Consider the following 11,533-nt stretch of genomic DNA (forward strand, 5'->3'; position numbering starts at 1 on the left):
GTGATTTCTCTTCCCCTCTCTTTCTGTCTCTCTCTCTCTCTGGCAAATGCACACATCCTATGGCAACAAAACAAGGTAGAACTAGCTGTGATCTTACTGATTCACATACTTTGGAATCTAGCTTTAAAAAAATTATTTATTTATTTACTTAGTTTTATTTTTTTGCCATAGGGCACGTGCACTAGCTGGATAGAGATAGAGAGACAGACAGAGAAGAAGTGAGAGTCCCCAGGGGGATGGCCACACTGAAATCCCTTCTCCTTTATTGCTTCTCTTGAGATTTTGGGCATCCATGGATACACACCTTGTGTGATTTTCAAGCTGCTGGGTCCGGAACTCAAACCATGGTCACCCTTGTGGGAGTCCAACATCTTAACCACTTTGCCACCTGTGGGCCCCTTCATTTATAATTTTAAATTTCATTTATTTTTTCGTGAGGAGAGAGAGAAAGAGAGAGAGAGAGAGAGAGCGGCCCCCAGTAGAGTCTCCTCACTTTGATTTGCCCTCGGCCTCCCCCCGCCTCATTTGAAGGCAGCAGCATGTACCTGGTCTATACTGGGAGGCCCCAAGAAGGAAGCCTAGGTCCTTGCCATCTGGTCTGGCTATATTACTGCTGCACCAGCATCTGGCCCTGGAGTCCAGCTTTTTCATGTAACACTACGTAAGGAGCTTTTTCAATGAAATACTTTGTTTTTAAAGTCTTGCTTTAAATGGCCGTATGCGATTTCATCCTGTGGCCATACTATTGCATGCTGTTGTTGACCACCCCCACCCACCTCATCTCTACTTAAAGCCTCAGAGCTTTATAAAACATGAGAAAGTTGGGAGCAATGTGTCTGGCTTCAATTGGTGTGATATTAATCTAGAGTTGGGGCCTCTGCCAAGGCCCCTTCTTGCCAAGGTACTACAAAGAGGTACCTGGTTATGGTATAAGTTCAGAGTCTTGATGGGACAGAGGCTCTTGCATGGCCTCCTCAGCCCTTAGCTGAAAGCAGGGCAGTTATTTGAGTGCCTTAACTGCTTTAGGAAGCTTCTTGTGGCTTGTGCAGGATAGGGCCATGAGATACAGGCTCAGGTTGGCTTCTGGCCCCCATCATTGCATTGGTTGAATCTATTTCCAGCCTTGGGCCTGATGTGGTGGCCTGGGTGCCAGGAACACGCTGCTCTGGCCTAGCTCAATCTCCTTCCTCACCCTGTTGGGGGTTTTGGCTCTTGCTTATTCTGCAGCCCAGGTCTTTCCCCAAAGGCTGTTGGGTATTCACTCTGGAGTTACCAGGAGCTATTTACCCTTTTCCAAAGGACTGGGGACTAGAGTGGCCTGGGCTGCTGGAAACCACCTGGGGCTGGGTGACTTGCTTAGCCATCCTAAACATAGACAAGACTCCAGTGTTTTCTCTCAGCATCTCTAAATTACATTTGGATAATAATGATTAATAATATTATAATAATTATTATCCTTTGTTCTTCAAGACCCAAAGTCACTTCCAGTTCTGTTGATGTATACACTTTTGCCTTTCTTCTTTGCCCCAGGAGAGGGGAAACTGAGTCAGTGAAATATTTAAGAATTTTGAGGGACCAGCAGATGGCATAATGGCTACATTGCAGGATTTCCACATGATCAAACATGGTTTGAGTCCTGGATCCAGCAGCTTTAAAATTACATTGGCATGTGTGCATGTGTGCCCAAATTCCCAAGAGGAAAATGGAGGAGACAGGATTGTGGCATGGCCATCCACCCTGGGGGATGATTTTTCACTTTCTATCTCTCTGTCTCTGTTGGCAAGTGCACACACCCTATAGCAAACAAAAAAAAAAAAAAAAAAAGGTGGGGGGGGGGAATTTTGAGCAGCAATATAAGGAAATAGTAGGAACTGGACAAGCTTGAGTCCCCATTCTGGCTCTGTCTTCTGTAAATTCCATGATCACTTAGCCATTGAGCCTCAGTTTCCTCATGTATAAAAAGAAAATAGTGCCCAACTTGTAAAGTTGGTGGAAAGATCGAATGACAGTATTTCTCTAAAATTGCCTGGCACCTGGTAGGTGCCCAGGCAGTGTTGTTTTGCGGATGTTAGGAGTCACAAAGTGTACCAACCTCAGAGCCTGAGGGGACCTGCCCATGTTTTTCCAGAGCCCCTTCAACTGTGCCTTTGCCTAGCAGCTCCAGGCAGGAAACTTTTCTGCTTGACTGATCCAACGAGTCTGGCTAACCAGAGTGACTATTGTTTTCAGCTCCTTCTGACCAAGGCATCCTGAAAAGCTGGGCCATGCTCTGCTACTCCAGCTCATCTGCATGAAAAGTAAAGAGGGCCCTTTCTTCTGGCTTCTTCTGCCTTGGACGATCTGGAGAAAGCAGCTCTACATGAATGCAGATGTGATGTTACAATTGTGGCCACACCTGTCTGCTTTTGCTAGATCTCTGCTCCCCCACCCCCCCAAAACAAAACAAAACAAAACAAAAACAGGAAATCTAAGTCATCTGGGTCCAAGCTTTTGTTCTGGGTCTTTCTGCCCCAATCTGAGGTCACAGAGTTGATCGCTGGTTTTCAGGAAGCAAGGCAGTCTTGCCTGATGGGACGGAGCTGGCCATTGAGACTGTCCAGGGAAAAAGAATCATAAAACCTTTCCTGCCATCCGCCCCAAACCTTGACTTTTGGATGCCATTCTTTCTGAGGCCATTGGCATTGACATCACCTGGGCACTAGTTGGAATGCAGAAGCTCAGGTCTGTGCCAAACCTACTGAGTCGGAACCTACTTCAGCAAGATCCTAACATTAAAGGTTGTGAGCACTGCTCTAGACCACAGTTCTCAGCCACAGGAGCACATTAATACCTGGAGAACTTTAAAATAATGTACTGATTTGGGGCCAGCAGGTGGCATGGTGGTTAAGGACGCTGGACTCCCACATGGCTGACTGTGGTTCAAGTCCCAGACCTGGCGGCTTGCTTTCTCATTTTCCTTTCTCTCTCTCACTCTGTCCCTCTCTGGTCAAATTAAAATAAATAAAATAAGTAAATAAATAAATAAATAAATAAAGTTAAATAAGAGAATTCTTTAAAAAATTAATAATGTACTGGACTGGGAAGCTTGCTGTCTTACTTTCTCTCTGTCGCTCTCTAGTGAGTACACATGCCTTATGGCAAATTAAAATAATAATATTAATAATAATGACAATAATAAATAAAATAAAATAAATAACTCTTGGGGAAAAAAAAAAACTTAAAAAAAAAAAAGTGCTGATTTCCTGGGACCCACTTCCAGACCAGTGAATCAGAATCACTGAGGATAAAATCTAGGCCTTTTTGTTTTGTTTAGTTTTCTTCCCTCCCCCCTTTTTTTTTTTTAATTGTCAGAGGGCATGTCCCCTTGCCAGAGAGAGATTGAGAGAGATGGGGGATGAGGAGAAGCCCCCCAGTGGGTCATGATCACATTGCAACCCCTTCTCCTTTACTTCTCCATCCTGTTGGGATTGTAGGCATGCACACATGCCTGGTGTGTTTTTCAAGCCACCAGGGCCAGGATTCAAACTACAGTTGATTATGTGAGGCCTGGCTCCCTTAGCCACTAGGCTATAAGGTTATAGGGCCAGTTCTGGGCATTGGGATTTTTTAATTAAAAAAAAAATTGATCTAAATGGTTCTCATATGTAGCTGCATTAGAGAACTGCTTTAGACCTCTATCTTTGGGGGAGATGGTCCCAAAGGGCAAGGGTCATGGTGGCAATAGTTGCCGCTGATTGAACCCCTACTATGTATCAGAGCTTTCGTCTCGTCTGTGGTCTTCTCTCCACACCTGAAAAGTGGTAGTCCTCTCTCTGTCCTACATCTGAGAAAATTGAGGCGCGGAGAGGTGAATCGAGTTGCCCTTCAGTAGTGGGGCTGGAACTGTCTGCCTGGAAGCTTCTTTTGCTATGACTTCACTGTAACCAAAGTGCATAATGGTTTAACAGGCCTTGTTCTCGGAAAATCTGGCTGGGGATTTTTTTCTGACTCAATGTTAGGGCTACGTTCAGACTATGGTTTTAGGATTGTTCCATGCGACGAAAAGCAGCTTTTGTCCTTGTGTCTCTCAGAATGAAGAGGCAGAGGAGTGAGTTCAGTGACAGGCAGGTTGCAGATGAGTGGTAGGAAAGTCATCAGAAAGGGAAGTATTTCCAAAGATCATGGAGAAAACATGGATTTAAGAGCCTGGACTTTGAGACCAGAGAACCTGAAGCAGCTCTGTTTATTTCAAACTACGTGGATGGGTTTGAGGCAGTCTCTTTATCTCTCTCTACCCAAACTCCACATCCTCGCAGATGGGTGAGGGGGTAATATTGACTGCTCTTTCCAGTTCTGCGTATCTGAGTTCTAAGATTAAAGGGGGGAAACCGTGGCATGGGCCAGAAGTAGGCTGAACCTTAGATGCCTAGTCTTTTCCCTAAGAGTACCTGGAAGGTGCTGGAAGCAGTTTCTGGTCAGAGTCAAAGAAAGCAGAGGAGAGTGCAGCCACTGCGCCCAGACAGGAAATACCCAGAACCCTGAACCAGAACCTCTGAGGACCTGTGAGCCTGCAGAGAAACCAGGCGAGAAGCACAAGAAAGCAGGCCAGACGTTAAGTAGCCCTTTCTTTTTGTGTTTTGAACCATGTCCAGACCTCACTTGTAAGTTCGAATAAGGATTTGAAAATCAGCCTGAGGCTCCCACGAATCTAAATCCAGGTTACTCTGTGTGTCTTCCTTATAAAGTCATGGAATATCTGTGTTTGAGGAATGGAATGAGTGAGGGTGAATGTTTCACTGCCTTTTTCCATCTCTTTTCAAGAGAATACTTGTCCTGGCACTGGACAGCGCCTTGCAGTTCACAAGGACCTTTTATGCATTTCACTGTGACATGACAGAGCTGAGAAGGAGGTGAGGTTGCCCCCATTTTGTAACACAGGAAACAGGCAGAGATGAGAGCCTTGAAGTCCTATTGCAAATCAGGGGCAGAGTCTGGACTTGAATCTGGGTCTTCCAGCTCAAGCACAGCACTCCGTTTGGTTCACTAATACCTCCTGATGGACTTCCTACCTTGGCGTTGCAGAGTCTGAGGCTTGGAAGCTGTCAGTAGCCCTGACTAGATGGAGCTCATTACACACAATCAACTTCTAGTCGCCTGTACATATGTGTGTGTGTGTTTCTTTTTGCCAGAAGGTTCATGCACTCACCAGAGAGAGAAAGGAAGAAGAAGGGGAAAAAAAGAAATTACCCTCCTCCCCTCGTGGGAAGCGGTTGTTCTGTAATCCCTTCTCTTCCATTTCTCCATCCTGTTGGGACTTTGGACATGCATGGATACACTTCCTGCATGTTTTTCAAGCTGCCAGGACCAGGATTCAAACTGTGGTTGACTATGTGGAACCCAGCCTTCTTAACCATTAGGTTAATGGGGTTGGCCTAGTATTTGTGGGGCTTTTCCTTTTCCTTTTTATATTTTGCTATAGGGGATGTGCTCACCAGAGAGAGGGAAGAGGAGAAATCACCCCCCCCCCAAGTGGGAATAGCCACACAACAATCCCCTCTTCTCTAGTCTCCTCTCAGGATTTTGGACATGCATGCACACACGCCTTGTGTGATTGTCAAGCTGCAAGGTCCAGGACTAAACCACACAGCTGACTATGTGGGATACAGCATCTTAACCTCCATGGCACCTGCTGGCCCCATACTGAGGTTTTGAAACATGATTTCCTTTTTAATTACATAACTAGCATACAACTATGTTCGTTTTATTAACAATGTTAAATATAAGGGCCCCTTTAACTTCCCTCACCCTCATCTCATACCACTCCTCAGAGGTAACCCCTGATGACAGTTTGATGTAAATCCTCCTAGCACTTTTATAAAGAAAGTATTTGCATGTGTTACTGATGGGTTATTATAATCCCTCACCATCTTGCTTTTAATTGCCAGCTGTGTATGTGTGCATGGAGAAAGCAAATATTCTAATATTACCTTCAGCAAGATAAAGCCAGGATGGCATTTTAGAGTCGTTGATTCTCAAGCTTGGATGTGCATATGAATGCCTTGTAGATTTTGCTAAAATGCAGGTTCTGATTCAGCAGATTTGAAGATCCTGCTTTGCTAATAAGGTACCAGTTGATGTGGATGCTACTGGCTGCGCTTCTCACTTTGAGTAGGGAGGGTTTTTAGACCATACGCTCTGGAATCAAAGAGACCCATGAGGCCTTCCATTGCTAGCTGAATGAGCTGAGCAAATGTGTAAGTGTTCCATACCTGGGACTGAGAATAAGAAAGGCACGTGACCCACTGGGTGGTTTGGAAAGCAAAAGGAGCCGGGACCTGTGGATACTTTCAGTCCAGTGCCTAGCACATGGTGAGCACTCAATTAATATTGGTTATTAAGGTAATTTAGAGCCAAGGATCAGCAGATGGCATAATGGTTACCTTGCTGGACTCCCACATAGTCAACTGTGGTTCGAGTCCCAGACCCGACAGCTTAAAACTCATGTCGGGTGCATGTGTGTGCACCCAGGATCCTGAGAAGAGAATTGATTGTGGCATGATCATCCCCCCCAGGGGCTGATTTCTTGCTTTCTGTCTCTCTGGTGAGTGCATGTGCCCTAAAAAAAAAAAAAAAAAAAAAAAAAAAAAATTCAAGATCAGCAAATGGCGTAAAGATTACGTTGCTGGACTCCCTGTTGATGACTACAGTTTGAGTCCCGGACCTGGTGACTTAAAACTCATGCCAGCAAGTGTGTGCACATGCCCAAAATCTTGAGAGGAGAATGGAGGAAAAGGGATTGCGGCATAGTCCTCCCCCTGGGGGATGATTTCTTGCTTCCTGTCTCTCTGGCCAGCACATACAATCTATAGCAAAAATCTCTCTCTCAAAAAAAAAAAATAGTTCATGGAAGAATGGAATTAGGGTATGAGTTCATATTGGTGTAAAAAAAAATGTGAAACTCATGCATAGTTTTTTCATAATACTCATTTTCATGAACTTTTAATCCCCCTCGTATTTATTTATGTGTGTGCGGGTGTGTGTGCCTGGTGTTTTAGACAGGGTCCTGTGGTGTCATGATCCCACTGCCTTAGCCTCCTGAGTCCTTGGACCACAGGCGTGTGCTACCAATTGTGGCTTTCTCAGACAGGGTCTGGCCATGTCCTCACTGGCAGCAAACTCAGAGTCCTCCTGCCTCAACCTCACTACAGCTAGGACTCTAAGCGCCGTAGGGTAGGCCAGGAATTGAACCCAGCTCTCCCATGTGGCCTAAGCCTGCCAGGCAATAGTGTGCAGCACATGCTACTGCAGCTGGGGCTCGGCATTGTTAATTTAATGTCCTCACCATCGTTGCCTTGTATGGTGTTACCCCCAGGTACTTCTGGGGGTACTGAGGCTCAGGAAGGTTGGTAACTTAGATCCACACAGCCGGGAAGCTGCTTTCTCTTGAGAGCTTATTATACGCATGCCCAGTGGGTCTGTGGTGTAGGCTCCAGCGCCCTCCAGCAGTGCTGCAGGGAAGAAAGGCTTCAAACAGGCTTTTTTCACTCCCACACCTGTCAAAAGAATTTTGAAAAACTATAGATCCCCTCACACTTGAAAATTGACATGTAAGATTTTTTTTATCATAACTTTAAGTGGAATGTACTTCTGGGCCTATCGTATGTCATATACTTGCTTCAGACGCGTTTTTGTCAAAGCCTAGAACAGCCAACTCAGCCCAGGCAGTTATGGAAACTGTCTGCCGTAATTCCTAATTGGCAAAGCTTGAGCTTGTTGTTAGACCAGTCAGCCAAACCGTACTTCATGCCAGAAAAAGTCTGACTCTAGCTTTTTCTTTTTTTTTTTTTTCCCAAATAGATGTTCCTGTGTCAGCTTCCTTGCTTCCTAATTCTAATCCTAAAATAAACAAGTGGGTAGGTAAGGTAGATAAGGTCTTGGTAAAATCAGGCCAGCCCCCTTCTCAATGTCTTTAAGAAGCTCTCTCTCCCAGTCCCTCAGGGACCTCCTCAGGAGGGCTGTATTCTCCAATTGTTTCTTTGTTCTGTGGCTTTCACACTCCAGAGCGGACACCAGGGGAAGGCTGGGGTGGTTAGCAAGCCTTTGTTTGGGGAGTGCTTAGAAGGCCGTGGTGAAGAGAGAATTGGCAGAGCCAGTTTCCAGCAGCTCAGTTTTGAGGAGTACAGGTGGAAACAGAGGTCTTGGACGTTGATTCCCTGGAAGCCATTCATATCCTCAGGAAGTCCCTGAGTTCTCTGAGGGTTCCCAAATATATCCTGGTGGGAAGCCTGATGAACTACAGCTTGGAGGTGCTGCCCGGGGTTTAGTTCAGTAACGTTATATTGCTCACTGTGGGGTTTGGGGAGCTTGGAATCTTTTCTGGAGCCAGCCTTGGGCCTGCTTTTCCTACTGGCTCCCTGGTGACACCTCAGGTGCACGTCCCCTGAGTCTTCCCAGCTCCAGGCCCTCAGTGAGACAGAGGAGGGTTCGTAGTATAATGATGCCTTCTGGTTGCAGAGGTAAACTGAGGCCCAGAAGAGTGATTTCATGGCCACAAAACAGTCCATGCACCCCACCAAGAAAGCCAGCTGGCATTCCCTGGGGAGGTATCACAAGGCAAGAAGCCTGGGGGGTGGTCAGGATTGCTGTAAGCAGGGAGAAGAAAGTGTCTCCCTCCTGGGGAGGTGGAGAGGATAAGCAAGCCGGTGTTTATTTAGTCCCTGGCCCACATGGCATGCTGGCAGATACTACAATGATTGCTTTTGTCCTGGCAGGAATTATACACAGAAAAGGCTTGGTGGAGTAAGGCCTGGTGGAGACTCTCCGAGGGCAGGGTTGTGTTGGTGTGTGGCCGTGTCCCCTTCCCGGGATGATGACATGTGCAAAGAGGTGCTTACTACATGTCACCTGATGAAGCCGAGAGCAAGCCAAGAGGCTCTCATGACTGCCCTTGTGCCCCTGCCACTGCTGAGCCCACTGCTGGCAGCTGTCCTGGGCCCTTGCCCAGCGAACGTTGCAAGGCTCTTGTCGACTCGTTGTTCCCGGGGTGATGAGAGCTGCCCCTATTTCTGCTCCCTACATTTGCGCCCTGCCTAATGGCGTAATGGCGTTGAGGGTACCTGGCTGGGGACGTGAGGTGACCCGAGGCTACTGCCCAGCTCCCTCGGAGCCCAGGTCACACACCTTTGTGCTTTAAAGCTGCCCGCTCTTGGGCCTCTCCCAAGAGTCTTGTCCTTGTCCCTCTGTCCTTTTCCCTTATGTATTTGTCACATTTCCTTACAAACTTTGCACTGGAAGTCACTCCCTTGGCCTGCTCCTCCTCAGTTTCAGAAAAGTACATAAGGAAATAAAAAACCATAGGATTTTGCTATTTCAAGAAATCCCTTTGTTAAGTAAAGAATCCGTTTGGAAAGTGAATAACCACTCACTTTGGATTTCCGTTCAGGATTTTTTGTTCAGGACCTTTCTCAAGAGGGGGGCCCAGCGAGTGTGTAGGCCTGGGGGCAGGGGAGCTGCTCACCTCCTGCTCTCCCAACTGAAAGGGCTCCCAGGATGGCTTCTAGACCTGTCGATTACCTCTAATCCTTCCGCTGTCTTTCTGTCAGGGCTCAAGCCCGCCAACATTGATCACGCTAGCCCGGAAGGTGGTGACGGGCTTGCGTTTCTTGCTCTGTTTTGTTCCTTTGCTTCACCAATTGTGTCTCCATGGAAACAGGTGCAGCCTTTGTGTTGTCTTTGGGCAGATCCGAAATGCAGAGTGGAGATTTTTTTCCCTTGCTCTCCTCCCCCTTCATGCCTGGGATCAAAGGGGGAGGAAGGGGGAGGCCTGGTGGTGGCTTGGAAGGCCCAGGGGTCAGGGAGCTCTGGTCAGTCCTCCAACCGGGGACCCCGCGGTGTGGCTCCTGACCTGGCCTGCCCTATGTGGTCACACCTCATGCATCATCTGGCCGTCGGGGTGGAGTAGGGTGTGCAGTGATTTATAGACACTCGCAGCTCACTGTATTCTCCGAGGCAGCTGATGGCCACCTGGAGCCGTAGCTGGGCAGGAGTGGAAGAGCTGGCTCCAGCTCCGATTCTTTGCTGGAACCTTGAGGACTAGACTTTTAACCTCTCTGGGCCTTGCTTTCTCCTGAGAAGTTTTGAAGACAGGGCTTTGGTAATGTGACCCCTTTCACCATATGGAAAACCCACATCTGGGTGATCTGCAGTGTTGTCATGTGGTTGTTCTGTGTTTGAGTCAAAGTCTGGTCTGAAAGCAAACATTCTCAAGAGAAGCCTCTCCTTAGACTGAGCATCTGGCTGATAACATAGCCCCTCAGCCCCCCTCCTCCACCGGGGAGTTCTGCCCTCCTGGCTCTAACAACCTATTAGGGAGCCTCTGTTCCAGGCCAAGGCAGAGTGTTGGCCCTGCTGGGTGCAGCTGCAGATCTGCTTTGTGTCTTTGAGCTCCTCGCCGCATTTGAGCACTGGCAACCAGGGCTCCCTAGGGCAAGGCGCGGTTTTCTGCCTGAGCTGCCTGCCTGCCACACTTGCCTGGTCATCTCTGTTGCTGCTGGTTTGGCGCGCTGCTTTATCCAACAGGTGAAAACACCAGCTTTCAGCAGTACTACATGGGTGTGCTAACTTTAACACATTCACGTTAACCTCGTTGATTAAACCAGCCAACTCCAGACCCTGCCCATTCAGTGAAAAGAAAACAGACTATTCAATATCTAAACTCTCTATTCACCTGCTCGATAGATTTTTGTGTTGTCCAAAAGGATCTCTGGAGACTACAGCTGCAGCCAAGTTGCCTGAGGAGACCTCCGGGTGCGCGCGGGGATGCTCACGCAGTAGTGAAGGTCAAGCTGTCCAGTCTGCTTGCAGAACGGGCAGTTGATACAGCTGCAATTTTCAGGGCTCTTTCCTGGAAAGTGAACTCAAACGTTTCTTTATTATTAAAGGTCTATTGACATCTAACCTAGGTTTTATTTTTCATTTTGTTCTTTCTTTAAGAAAGAGTGAATAAGAGCAGGTAGCCGTAGTGCTTTATTCAGACATTTAAGTCTCTACTCAGCCTTGGCCAAACACACCCAGTTTTTTGTTTGTTTGTTTTTGTTTTTTTTTGTTTGTTTGTTTTTGGAGAGGTTTTTGCTATAGGGCGCATGTGCTCGCCAGACAGAGACAGAGAGACAGAAAGCAGGAAATCACCCCCCAGGGGGGATGGCCACGCCGCAATCCCTTCTCCTCCATTCTCCTCCTGGGATCTTGGGCACGTACGCACACGCGCCCCGCCCGGCATGAGTTTAAGCCACCGCGGTCGACTACATGGGAGTCCAGCGACATAGCCATTACGCTAACTGCTGGTCCCTAACACACCCAGTGTTTGAGGGTTACCTCTGTCTTCGTTCCTATCAGTAGAACAATGCTTGAGTTTCCTGTTGGTGAAACAGGGAGACTAGTAGCTACCTCGTTGGATTGGTGTGAAAATTAAACAAAGACTGTGGGGCTGCACCTTGCCAAGTGCCTTGCATATGGTTAATTTTCAATGACTCTAGTTGACTCTGCATACATTTCA

The sequence above is a fragment of the Tupaia chinensis genome, unplaced genomic scaffold (genome assembly GCF_000334495.1).
Source record: "Tupaia chinensis unplaced genomic scaffold, TupChi_1.0 Scaffold000416_1, whole genome shotgun sequence".
In the NCBI taxonomy this organism is placed as follows: Eukaryota; Metazoa; Chordata; class Mammalia; order Scandentia; family Tupaiidae; genus Tupaia; species Tupaia belangeri.